A 12,182-nucleotide genomic window follows, 5' to 3' on the forward strand; every position below is an offset into this window, starting at 1 on the left:
AAATACGTACAACTGAGGTCGGTAAAAGGCAAAAAGTGCCCTGAAATATGTCTTCTGATACGTGGATTTTATAGACTCCTTTGAATGCACGCAGACCATTTCAACTTTCGGGGGTCGCCGAGAGATGTGCAAAAAGTTTGACCGTTTTCTTCGTAATTGTTTACTTAATCCGAGGTGGCCTCGGTCCGATCCTCCTCGAATTATCGAGAGACTGCCGTAACTCTCTACTTGAGTTAAAATACCACTTTCAGAAGTTTCTCGATAAGCAAAATGGATTATGGCGTGCAAAACATTTCGTACTACCCTCAGCCCGAAATTCCGTATCTACATAAAAAAAGTTTTAGGTGCCAATACTGATCAAAAAATGTTTTTGACCAGTTCAGCAATTGCAGATCGCAAAGTTATAATTAAAAAAAGTACTTTATTTATACAGCCAAACACGGTTAAAATGATATCGAAGATTCTGCGAAATTTTTTTGGTACAAACGATTCGTCCTTAGTAGAGCCCGGAAGTTCAGGCAAAATGCCACATAAATGTTTTTTTTTTACTTATTTTTAAACTTTTCCGGTAAAAATGCCTTTTTTGAAATTATCGTGCCATAAATGCCTATTTTACCAGTTTTAAGTTTATTAGTGAATTTCAGAGGCATAATCTGTAAAACTTGAATATTACGGGCATCAACTTCAAAAAAAAATCGCTCTTTTTAAAATTTCACAAATCTCAGTATTACTTATCGTCAGAAAGCCGCCTTCCCCAGCCCCATTTAGACACAACTAAGTGATCTGAGAGATTGGTGTTGCATGTATTAATTTTGCTTTGACCGGATGATATTAGCCGTGAATGATTTTGTTTCAGATGAACGCAGTCCGTGTTAGAAAAGCGGAGGAAAGTTAGTGTATAGTGGACCGATGATTGTCCGAAAAGGTCTTGAATTGGCAACATGGCTTATGGAAGGCGGAATAGGAGCAAACAGGGCTCTGGGGCCCATGTTGTTTGGCTTTATTTTTTGCACCATAAATGCACTGCAAACAACCATGGTTATTTACTAAACATGCACATTTAAAATCGATTAAATTGACTAGAGTTCCCCCTCATGGGTGTGTGACAGATGCGGTCATGCAGGGCTCCACGCTTGAAGTAGTCTTGTATACGTAGTAATATAAAAATATTTTTTTCTTTTTACAAAAATAGAACACGATAGCCATGTTTCAACTATAGAAATGATAATGATTATTCAAAATGATACGACAAATAAACGAGAATCATTCGCAACTCGAGATAGCTCTACAGATCATTATCCCTACCGATCCCGCGTCTGGTAATCGTGGCCCTGGAATTGGCCTAATTCTGACGATCTAGTAACATTTTAATTTTGACTTGAAATCCATTTAACTTAAATAATAATGCAGTTATTATATATTGTAATTAAAATAATAGACGGATTAAGTACGATCGATTTTTCAGCTATTTTTTGGGCCCTCAATTCCTTAGTTTTTAGTTATTTGTAGTTTTTTTTGTGTGCCTATTTTATTCATTTTTAGTGCTTTTTTGCCTGCCTATTTCGACCATCTTTAGTGCCTAAACTTCCGGGCACTAGTCATTACAAGCGAGGCTGACGTACTTATTTTTTTGGATCAAAAATGTAATCAGATGAAATCAAATATAATGTAAATAAAGTGTTCATTGACCATAATTGATCTAGAACAGTACGGTGAATTGGGATCATAAATACGAGGCATCATCAATTTTTGCTAAAAATATAACCGATTGTAGGTAGAATTATCGAAAATTGGGAAAAATGGAGAATTTTCTTAAAAAGACATGCCATAAAAACAAAAGAAAGAGTGACAAAAAAATGAATCGTTGTAACCGAGGGCGTTGAATTTCTTCGACGTTGTAAGCAACGTTCATGAAAATTCTTCTGTATGGGAATTAGTCATTCCGCCAAGAATTGTTGTTATAGAAAAATTGTCATAAAAACCGCGATCGTTATAAATAGGTCTGACTGGGAAAAATAAATTCAGGAAATTAAAATAAAATACAGTGGATCCCGCTTATAACGTTTTTCAAAAAACCGCCATGAGGAAACGTTGTAAGCGAGAAAACGCTTTTAACGGGAAATCTCAATTAGAATTACCTAGACCCCCAAAATTAGTTGTATCAAGCGGGAAAACGATATAAATGGGAACGTTATAACCGGGATCGACTGTACACAAAAATTCATTCCGTAAAAAAGGGTGCGAGGAGGGAAAAAACTGACGACAAAACGGAAACGCGTTTACACGCACCCTTTTATCGTAGGATTTCAAGGAAAACTATTGCTCGACCACCAGATTTTTTGACGCTACCTTGAACCACTTGACCTTCGATTTTTTTCCCTCTACACGACACCATCTTATCGCGGACACTCCCTCTTTTCCCCAAAACGGTGCGTGTAAACCGGCCTTTAAAGAGCCATTCTTTCGATTTTTCTATCGATGTCTGTTAATTTAAATATGTTTTGAAAAATGTGACAACATTTTTCTCTCTAGTGTGGTGTTGCTTAGGCATCACCAACCTTTGTCAAGAGCGTCATAATACTAGGCTATGGCATAGCCATGGAAATATAGCAAGCAGCTATAATCGGAAACAAATCCAACGAGCTAACGGGAGTCCACGAGCCTCCATTTGAAAACCACACACACTCAAACAAGCAGCACCTTGTAAACATTCCTGGGAGGGATTTAATGTTCTCAAGAATTGCTTTTCCCCCCTGACATTTCCGATTATTTGGAATATTGTTGTACACGATACCAACAACAAAAAGCTGAAAATCAGCATCAGATCACTCACGTTAGTGAGCGAAGAAAAAACACGATGTTGCATATTCTACTGAATGTGTATTCATATTGTGTATTAATATTAATTGGCCTACATTTATTTTGCCAGAAATAGGAAACAAGCAAATGTTTAAAAACAAAAAAAAATTTGCAGCTTAAAAAATCATGAAGAAAAAAACTTAACCTGAAGAGATTCCCTTCAAATTCATCTCCAAAAAAAAAGAAGACAATATTAGACAGTTATTTGCAAGTTTGATCAGTAGCCAGTTGTTACTCGGTTGCATCGTTCTTGGGAGCAAGGGTTTCTTTCCCAAAATCTGGCTGTGATGTTTTTGATTGAACATCAGAACGATGCCACTTGAATGCCTGGCGAATCGAAAATGATTTTTTTGGACACGGTTTAGGGCCCGGCGCTGGACTGTCATAATTCTTCGAGCTAACACGAGGCAGAGCCGGAACTTCCTGCGTTACAGAGCTGCGCCTACGAAGCAAGCACCAAATGTAAATGTAAGACCCGATGAAAAAAGCTGTGATAACTGTGGTTACCGCTGCTATAATAGCCATATAGTTGGTGCAGACTGAAAGAGAAAAAAAAAAAGAGCATTTAAAAAAGAGTCAATTGTGCGAAATATCATGTTGTGCATTCGAATTTACGAAAAGCATTCAAAAAACGAAATACAGCATTTAGTTTAAATCGGTTCATTTTGATTTGAAAAGTGTTCATTAGTGAGCTCTGGCTTCATACGAGTCTGAGTATTTCATCCAAACATCTCATTGTGCATCATAGGTAATAGCGATTGGCTAAAGCGACAATACTGCCATCACACTTTCGCTTAAAGATGGCGGATGTCAGCTTGGTATTTCAAGGAGCGAGCTCCAGATCAAACTGTTGTAAAGAATATCAAACACATCACTACAGCATTTCCCTCCCCAGCCCCGCATCCAAGGACCACTCACACAGTTCAGGACTTTCTACAAGCCCTTGTATAGTAACCTCTATGGCCAAACACATAGTCAGGCGAGCACGAGGTACGGGAATGCATAATGGAGACTATCGACGAAAACAATCGCATTGTTTTGTTCTACCCTCACATACTCGAGAGGAAGAGAAAGAGGCACTCAACGAGGTGCGGGATTCGAACAACGGTGTTTGTTTTTACCGATGTGGGAAATTTCGCTATGTGCTGATTGTTCGTTTCTCCCCGTTTTTCTTCTCCCTCTTTTGCATAGGCATCATCATCATCATCATCACAACTTTTTACATTTCAGAACCACTCCTGCTATTTTCTCTCTATTCTCTTCTTTTCTTTTTTTTTTTTTTAATTACACAAATACGAAATATGTACATATACAAAACATCTACACAATATATACAAACATATATAACGTATAAAAACATATTTATACAAGCATATACAAACATATATAACCCAAACTTTTGACCTCAAGGGACATGAACGTCCTTCCAGCAGGTCTATAAAGGGTTCCTCTGTTCATATTTTTTTAGTAACAGCCTATTATGGTTTGTGTCCGTTGATAATTGTTTAATATAAAGTGTATATATATATATATATATAAATTCTAGACTGATATTCATAGAAAACGCGAATATATTGATATTGGATCTTATTTTATTATTTGTATGATTGATTGCATGGCATTATTATATTCATTACTTATTTATTCCCAATGCATTTTTCCTTCCTAGTCGCCCTCGTATCTCTTCATTCCAGTATGATCGCAGTCTATCGTCGAAACAACATATTTCCCTCGCTTACAGCGAAGCTTTTACGTTGCCCCCTGCCTCCAAAGGAATCACCGTCTCACTCAAGAAACTTGTTTCTTTTATAGGCTGCGTTCATAGTAGAGAGAAGAGGTATGAGATACAAGAATTTCGACTAGGAAGAAAAAAATGCATAGAGATGGAGGAAGAGATGTCCGCACATGGTAAAAGAGGAGGAGGATAGAGAAAATGGCTGGAGGGGTTCTGAAATGTAAAGGCCGGTTTACACGCACCGTTTTGTCGTCCGTTTTGGGGAAAAGAGGGAGTGTCTGCGATAAGATGGTGTCGTGTAGACGGAAAAAATCGAAGGTCAAGTGGTTCAAGGTCGCGTCAAAAAATCTGGTGGCCGAGCAATAGTTTTCCGTGAAATCCTACGATAAAAGGGTGCGTGTAAACGCGTTTCCGTTTTGTCGTCAGTTTTTTCCCTCCTCGCACCCTTTTTTATGGAATGAATTTTCGTGTACAGTCGATCCCGGTTATAACGTTCCCATTTATAACGTTTTCCCGCTTGATGCAACTAATTTTGGGGGTCTAGGTAATTCTAATTGAGATTTCCCGTTAAAAGCGTTTTCCCGCTTACAACGTTTCCTCATGGCGGTTTTTTGAAACGTTATAAACGGGATCCCCTGTATTTTATTTTAATTTCCTGAATTTATTTTTCCCAGTCAGACCTATTTATAACGATCGCGGTTTTAATGACAATTTTTCTATAACAACAATTCTTGGCGGAATGACTAATTCCCATACAGAAGAATTTTCATGAACGTTGCTTACAACGTCGAAGAAATTCAACGCCCTCGGTTACAACGATTCATTTTTTTGTCACTCTTTCTTTTGTTTTTATGGCATGTCTTTTTAAGAAAATTCCCCATTTTTCCCAATTTTCGATAATTCTACCTACAATCGGTTATATTTTTAGCAAAAATTGGTGATGCCTCGTATTTATGATCCCAATTCACCGTACTGTTCTAGATCAATTATGGTCAATGAACACTTTATTTACATTATATTTGATTTCATCTGATTACATTTTTGATCCAAAAAATAAGTACGTCAGCCTCGCTTGTAATGACTAGAGCCCGGAAGTTTAGGCACTAAAGATGGTCGAAATAGGCAGGCAAAAAGGCACTAAAAATGAATAAAATAGACACAAAAAAAAGACTACAAATAACTAAAAACTAAGGTATTGAGGGCCCAAAAAATAGCTGAAAAATCGATTGTACTTAATCCGTCTATTATTTTAATTACAATGTATAATAACTGCATTATTATTTAAGTTAAATGGATTTCAAGTCAAAAATAAAATTTTACTAGACCGTCAGGATTAGGTTGCTAATTCCAGGGCCACGATTACCAGACGCGGGGTCGGTAGGGATAATGATCTGTGGAGCTATCTCGAGTTGCGAATGATTCTCGTTTATTTGTCGTATCATTTTGAATAATCATTATCATTTCTGTAGTTGAAACATGGCTATCGTGTTCTATTTTTGTAAAAAGAAAAAAATATTTTTATATTACTACGTATACAAGACTACTTCAAGCGTGGGGCCCTGCATGACCGCATCTGTCACACACCTATGAGGGGGAGCTCTAGTCAATTTAATCGATTTTAAATGTGCATGTTTAATAAATAACCATGGTTGTTTGCAGCGCATTTACGGTGCAAAAAATAAAGCCAAACAACATGGGCCCCAGAGCCCTGTTTGCTCCTATTCCACCTTCCATAAGCCATGTTGCCAATTCAAGACCTTTTCGGACAATCATCGGTCCACTATACACATACAACGCAGTCGAATGCCTGAGCGAGACATTATATGAAGCCTGTGAGGAGAAACAAATTTCTAACTTTCCTCCGCTTTTCTAACACGGACTGCGTTCATCTGAAACAAAATCATTCACGGCTAATATCATCCGGTCAAAGCAAAATTAATACATGCCAACACCAATCTCTCAGATCACTTAGTTGCGTCTAAATGGGGCTGGGGAAGGCGGCTTTCTGACGATAAGTAATACTGAGATTTGTGAAATTTTAAAAAGAGCGATTTTTTTTTGAAGTTGATGCCCGTAATATTCAAGTTTTACAGATTATGCCTCTGAAATTCACTAATAAACTTAAAACTGGTAAAATAGGCATTTATGGCACGATAATTTCAAAAAAGGCATTTTTACCGGAAAAGTTTAAAAATAAGTAAAAAAAAACCATTTATGTGGCATTTTGCCTGAACTTCCGGGCTCTACTAAGGACGAATCGTTTGTACCAAAAAAATTTCGCAGAATCTTCGATATCATTTTAACCGTGTTTGGCTGTATAAATAAAGTACTTTTTTTAATTATAACTTTGCGATCTGCAATTGCTGAACTGGTCAAAAACATTTTTTGATCAGTATTGGCACCTAAAACTTTTTTTTATGTAGATACGTAATTTCGGGCTGAGGGTAGTACGAAATGTTTTGCACGCCATAATCCATTTTGCTTATCGAGAAACTTCTGAAAGTGGTATTTTAACTCAAGTAGAGAGTTACGGCAGTCTCTCGATAATTCGAGGAGGATCGGACCGAGGCCACCTCGGATTAAGTAAACAATTACGAAGAAAACGGTCAAACTTTTTGCACATCTCTCGGCGACCCCCGAAAGTTGAAATGGTATTATAGGCTTTATAGACTCCATTCAAAGTATAAAATCCACGTATCAGAAGACATATTTCAGGGCACTTTTTGCCTTTTACCGACCTCAGTTGTACGTATTTTTCTTGCCCTGCGCATAGGCGGAGATAGACTTGGAAGTCTGGGGGGAAGGGGCATGATGATAATGCCAATTCATATATACGCATATACAAAATATCTGTCGACTTCAATTTTGACGCTGGGGGGGGGGGGGTGCATTCCCCCCAGGCATATGTCCACCCATGGCAGTGCGCCAACATTTTTTTGTGTTGGGTAACTTTCGTTTTTTGTGAATAGTTCGTTTTTTTTTTTTGTGTTTTGATTTTATATTATGTTCCCTCCACTTCATCGATCCTTTAATATAGTAAATTATGTCTCTGACCTGCGATTTCTTTTATTTTTCTTCCTGCTCTTCTGCAACTGATACAATTGGTAAAGAGTGAATAGCAAGAGCGCGTCTTCCATTGTGGACATCCATCAACAGTCACAAGCTGGATCGCACGATAAAACGGTTGAAAAATCGTTGCGTGTAGACACCCCCAAAAAATGACACGATTTTCAGACCGGTTTGGTCCCCCCCAAAACGGACGACAAAACGGTGCGTGTAAACCGGCCTTAATAGTACTGTGCATATAATCCAATTCTTGACGTCTTTCTTTGAATGGGATCAACCTGTTTGCATGTACTTTAATAGGTTTTGCTTATAGAGTGTGATGATGATGATGATCCCTCCACAGAAGAGTGAAAGGAAAAAAGGGAGAAATAAACGAATCAGCAGATCGAGGTGAAAACAAAACAGGATTGTTCAAGTTGCGCACCGCGTTGGGTGGTCTCTTTCTCTTCTTTGTCTCGCTCCTCGAGTATGTGAGGTGTAGACCAAAACAAAACAATACACTTGAAGGGTCGGCGGTCGAAAATGGTTTCAGTCCATAAAACAAATTTTTCAGGAGATGTAAAAAGACTTTAAAAATCTGCTTTAATTACAATGCTAGAAACTTTATTTCAATTTTATATCATGGTATATGTTATGTGAAACTGAAACCAAACTTTTTTCAAAGAAGCAAGCAAAAAAATTGCTGTATGAAAATGTTTTTCCCCCTATAAACAAACATGTAGTTATTATAATTATGATATTTGATTATGGTATGATGTTATAAGTTAAAAGTAGATAAAAATACTATTGGTGGTTGGTGCAGAAAAATATTCAGTAAAAAAAATTTTTATTATCTTTAATCATCATTGTCGTGTATGTATTCCAAGTACACGTCGTCATGCTGCTCACAGTACCGTCTTAACGCATAGGCCCACCCGGGCACCTCAAGAGAAGGGGGGGGGGGGGTTCACAAAAATGAGATCCGGTTGAAATTTTCTAGAATTTATCAGGTAAGGCCTCAGAAACACCACTTGGCCCGGCGGCCCATGATGCTCTTAAGACGGCCCTGGCTGCTCATCGCTCTCACGTCCATCCCACGTCAAGTTGTTGTTCAAAAGCTCTCAACGATTGCCGGTCATTGCATTTTACACGAGAGATTGGGGTTGAGGTCTTGTACAAAACTCCCAATTCTTCGATAGCCATGTCTTTCTCTTGTTGATGGTTTTAACAGTAACTTCATGGCTGGTGTGATTACCAAAGAAATTGGAACGGTGGTACACTAAACGGGGTTTATCCACATGAAGGCATCTGATTGGCCTTGTCGACATCGGGCAATTTTTCTGGTACATAGGGTTTAAAAAATCTGCCCAAACTTTAAAAATTTCTTGCCAATCACTATGAAAGGGGATGGTTTTACATGATCGTTTCTTATAACTTCCATCCATTTTTTAACTTTTTTAAACTGTAAATTCGGGTTCTAACCAATCAAAGACGACGCGGGTTTCCAGAATCTTAAATATGGACGCACTATCTTCGCACCCTTACAACGGACTGACAGCATTTTTTCCTCTGGTGTTTTACGTGGTTTAAAGAGACGGTACTGAGATGTACAAAACTGCAAAAACATTAATTTCGATTTTTTTTTAGACTGAAACCGTCCCCCCCCCCCCCGACTCTTCAATTGTTTTCATCACTAGTCTCTATTATGCACTCCTGTACCTTGTGTTCGGCCTTGGTGTTAAAAAAAAAGGTGGTCCCAGACACGTAAGATTCTCTCATGGAGGAGAAATGCATGATTCACGTTTCCCTCTCTCTCTCTCATTATTATTATTATTTTGAAAGAAAGAAAAGGCCTTTATTTGTATGAATAAAATACATACAACGATACAACAGAAACAACACAACACATAAACTACATACAAACTGAAATACAAGGGTATGATCTCCCAAAGAACCTATTTCCGTTATTATTATAAACCTATGGCTTTATTGTATAATATGAATTCCTTCTCTACGCAGGGACCATCTGAACCAGTGTTTACCAATACGCATCAAAATTCAATTTCCCTCCTCCAGCTTTCATTGAGTGAAAATACTCCTTCAAATTTTAGCTAATTTTTTTAATAGAGTTATTTCTGTCTTTCATTAAAAAAATAAATAAATAAACACCTCTTTTTTTACAAAACTACGCCTTAAAGTTTTGGGCAGGAGTAAAATTACTCTTCAAAATTCGTTTTTCGTATAACCCTGGATTGAATATCACCACGGCTTCCCAGGCAAAGCAATGTCAGACCTTTTTCTTTTTACTGTTTATAATGGGGCCGCAACTGTGGGGTGGGGGGGGGGGGGCAGGCCATTTTATAAGTAATTCAAACTGTGGTGGATCACTTTGAAGAAAGGACATCTAACACCGCGGCGGGAGTCTTAATTATTTACAAAAACAATAGATCATAGCTCACAAATGATCATTTTTTGAACTTTGCCGAACATTTTTTCTCTTTAACGCCTTTTTTAAACAGTTAATGTGTTTGAAAAAGGCGTGGGACAAGATAATCTGGTGCCTGGGGGCACTGAATCAAAAAGGACAACCAAAATGAATGATTACCCCGGGTGACAGAGTAATTTTCATTTTTAGTTGTGGACCCCTGAATCGCAAAATACATTCACGGTCTCCGAGCTATGAATTGGTGTGAACCCACGCGTTAAGACGGTCTTGCCTATACGATGTTTCACGTAACAGATAACAAGATAAGGTCAAAATAGATTGACGTACCTGTCGAGTACCACCTCACCGAGCATTCATAATCCAGATAATCGTGTTTGATTCTTGAAGTTCTGCACTCTTTGGTCCAGTGGTTGTAATGGCACTGGGGGAGAAAATTCAATTGTATCGATCTTGATACATATTACTGATAATTTTTCCCATGTGTGTTTTTTTAATGTACAAAAAAGCAGGTTTTCATTCCTCACCCTACATCAAGGGTTTTTAGCCTGCGGCGAGATGTATTTCTGCTCTATTATATAGATGGCAGCACACGCAAATGAACTGACATCTTGCTTAATAATTGAGGAAGATGCTGGTTCATAATTAAGCAAGATGATAGGCAAAGAAAGTGAAGTGATGGGCAAAAAAGTTTTTTTCCGTGAGTGGTTCTGAACCGCTTGCTTATTGAAATGAACCGTTGCTCATTCGTGGCTCTTTTGAAAAGTTGATAAGAAGCGTCATCTAGTGAGATTTTGTGAAAATTCTTGTCGATTTCCCCCCCCCCCTCTCCCGCCCCACCAGAATCGAAATCCATTTTCTTTCTAAGTTACAGCACTGCATTAGCGATTTTGTTGAGAACACACGTTACAGGTCAATTAAAAATCATCTATAGAAATATGCAAAACTCAAGCCTTTCAGTCCAATAATAATAATTTTTCCCTTATAGAAGAAAAATCTCGTACAGGGCCGTAGTGTGTCTTCTCGGGGCCCCGGGGCAGACTCTTCCTTGGAGCCCCCTCTTAGGCTGATTTTGGGCAAAACAAATGTAAACTTTTTGGGCAAGTGTCCCGTTTGCCCCAGTCTAGTTACGGCCCTGATCTCGTACAGTAGACCAGACACGAAAGAAAATGGCAAGGCAGGAGAATCTTTCCATAGTATGGTACCTGCATGAACACCCATGCAGGGACGCCGGAACATATTTGCTCGTGTTGCTAAAGCAAAACAAATCATTTGAATGGTATTGCTCAGCAATACCAATCATACCAATCTTCATTTGAACATAGCTCAAATATTGCACTGAAAGCGCTTTTTTTTTAATTAAAATTTTTGGAGACATATCCGTGGGACCCTTTCCTTGTAAGGATTTGCATTGCTGTAGCTCTTTTAGTTTGCAAATCATTTCAGGTCCAAGGGACTTTCCCATACACCCTATATGTACATTAAGCATGAGAATAAAATGAGCATCATAGAATCTCAATACCCCAACGGTAATCATAGCAATAGACTGGAGACAGTACATTTCATCGCTGATTTCAGATGGATCTCAATCCTTTGAGTGGCATTAACAAGATATCTCACCTCCTTATTTCAGCATTGGCAAGCCCAAATATTTTGTAAAGTTAATCCCTCTTCTCAGTGGAACACTTTTCCCTATACCAATGGTTCACGAACTTTTGTCGACCACTGCTCCCTTGCCTAAATCATGATTTGCCAGCGGCTCTTCAGGATAGATTAATAGCTATTTTCCCGTATAAAAGAACTTCTTCAAAGCATGAATGGTGCACAAATCAATATCTCAAGCTCGCTACGACACCCCACATAAAGGTTGCCGATGCCCCTAGAAACAGCGACGCACACTTTGAAAAAACTGCTCTATACCCATTTTAATTTTTCATTACTTTATATACTCATTTACTGCTTAAAATCATAAGGAAGCTTATTACTATTATGCCGTGTAAAGGGTGAAAAGGCATCAATCAATAGTCTCATCGATGTAGTTGAAAAGTACAAAAAAAGTCACTGAGAAAATAAAATTTGTAAAATAAAACAAAAAATAAT

General features: G+C 38.1%; 1 long non-coding RNA gene across 1 annotated transcript; it reads right to left on the reverse strand.

Annotated features, from left to right (window-relative positions):
• Positions 1-2,893: 2,893 nt before the first annotated feature.
• Positions 2,894-10,500, reverse strand: LOC149088336 (uncharacterized). Its single transcript, XR_016195378.1, has 2 exons — positions 10,413-10,500; positions 2,894-3,398 (listed from the first exon to the last, which is right to left on the reverse strand). It is a non-coding gene; the product is annotated as an uncharacterized LOC149088336 (long non-coding RNA).
• Between the last annotated feature and the right edge of the window lie 1,682 nt (positions 10,501-12,182).

The sequence above is a fragment of the Pholcus phalangioides genome, unplaced genomic scaffold (genome assembly GCF_987345545.1).
Source record: "Pholcus phalangioides strain wild (caught in Gottingen) unplaced genomic scaffold, Ppha-v1.0 ptg000003l_1, whole genome shotgun sequence".
Lineage (NCBI taxonomy): Eukaryota > Metazoa > Arthropoda > Arachnida > Araneae > Pholcidae > Pholcus > Pholcus phalangioides.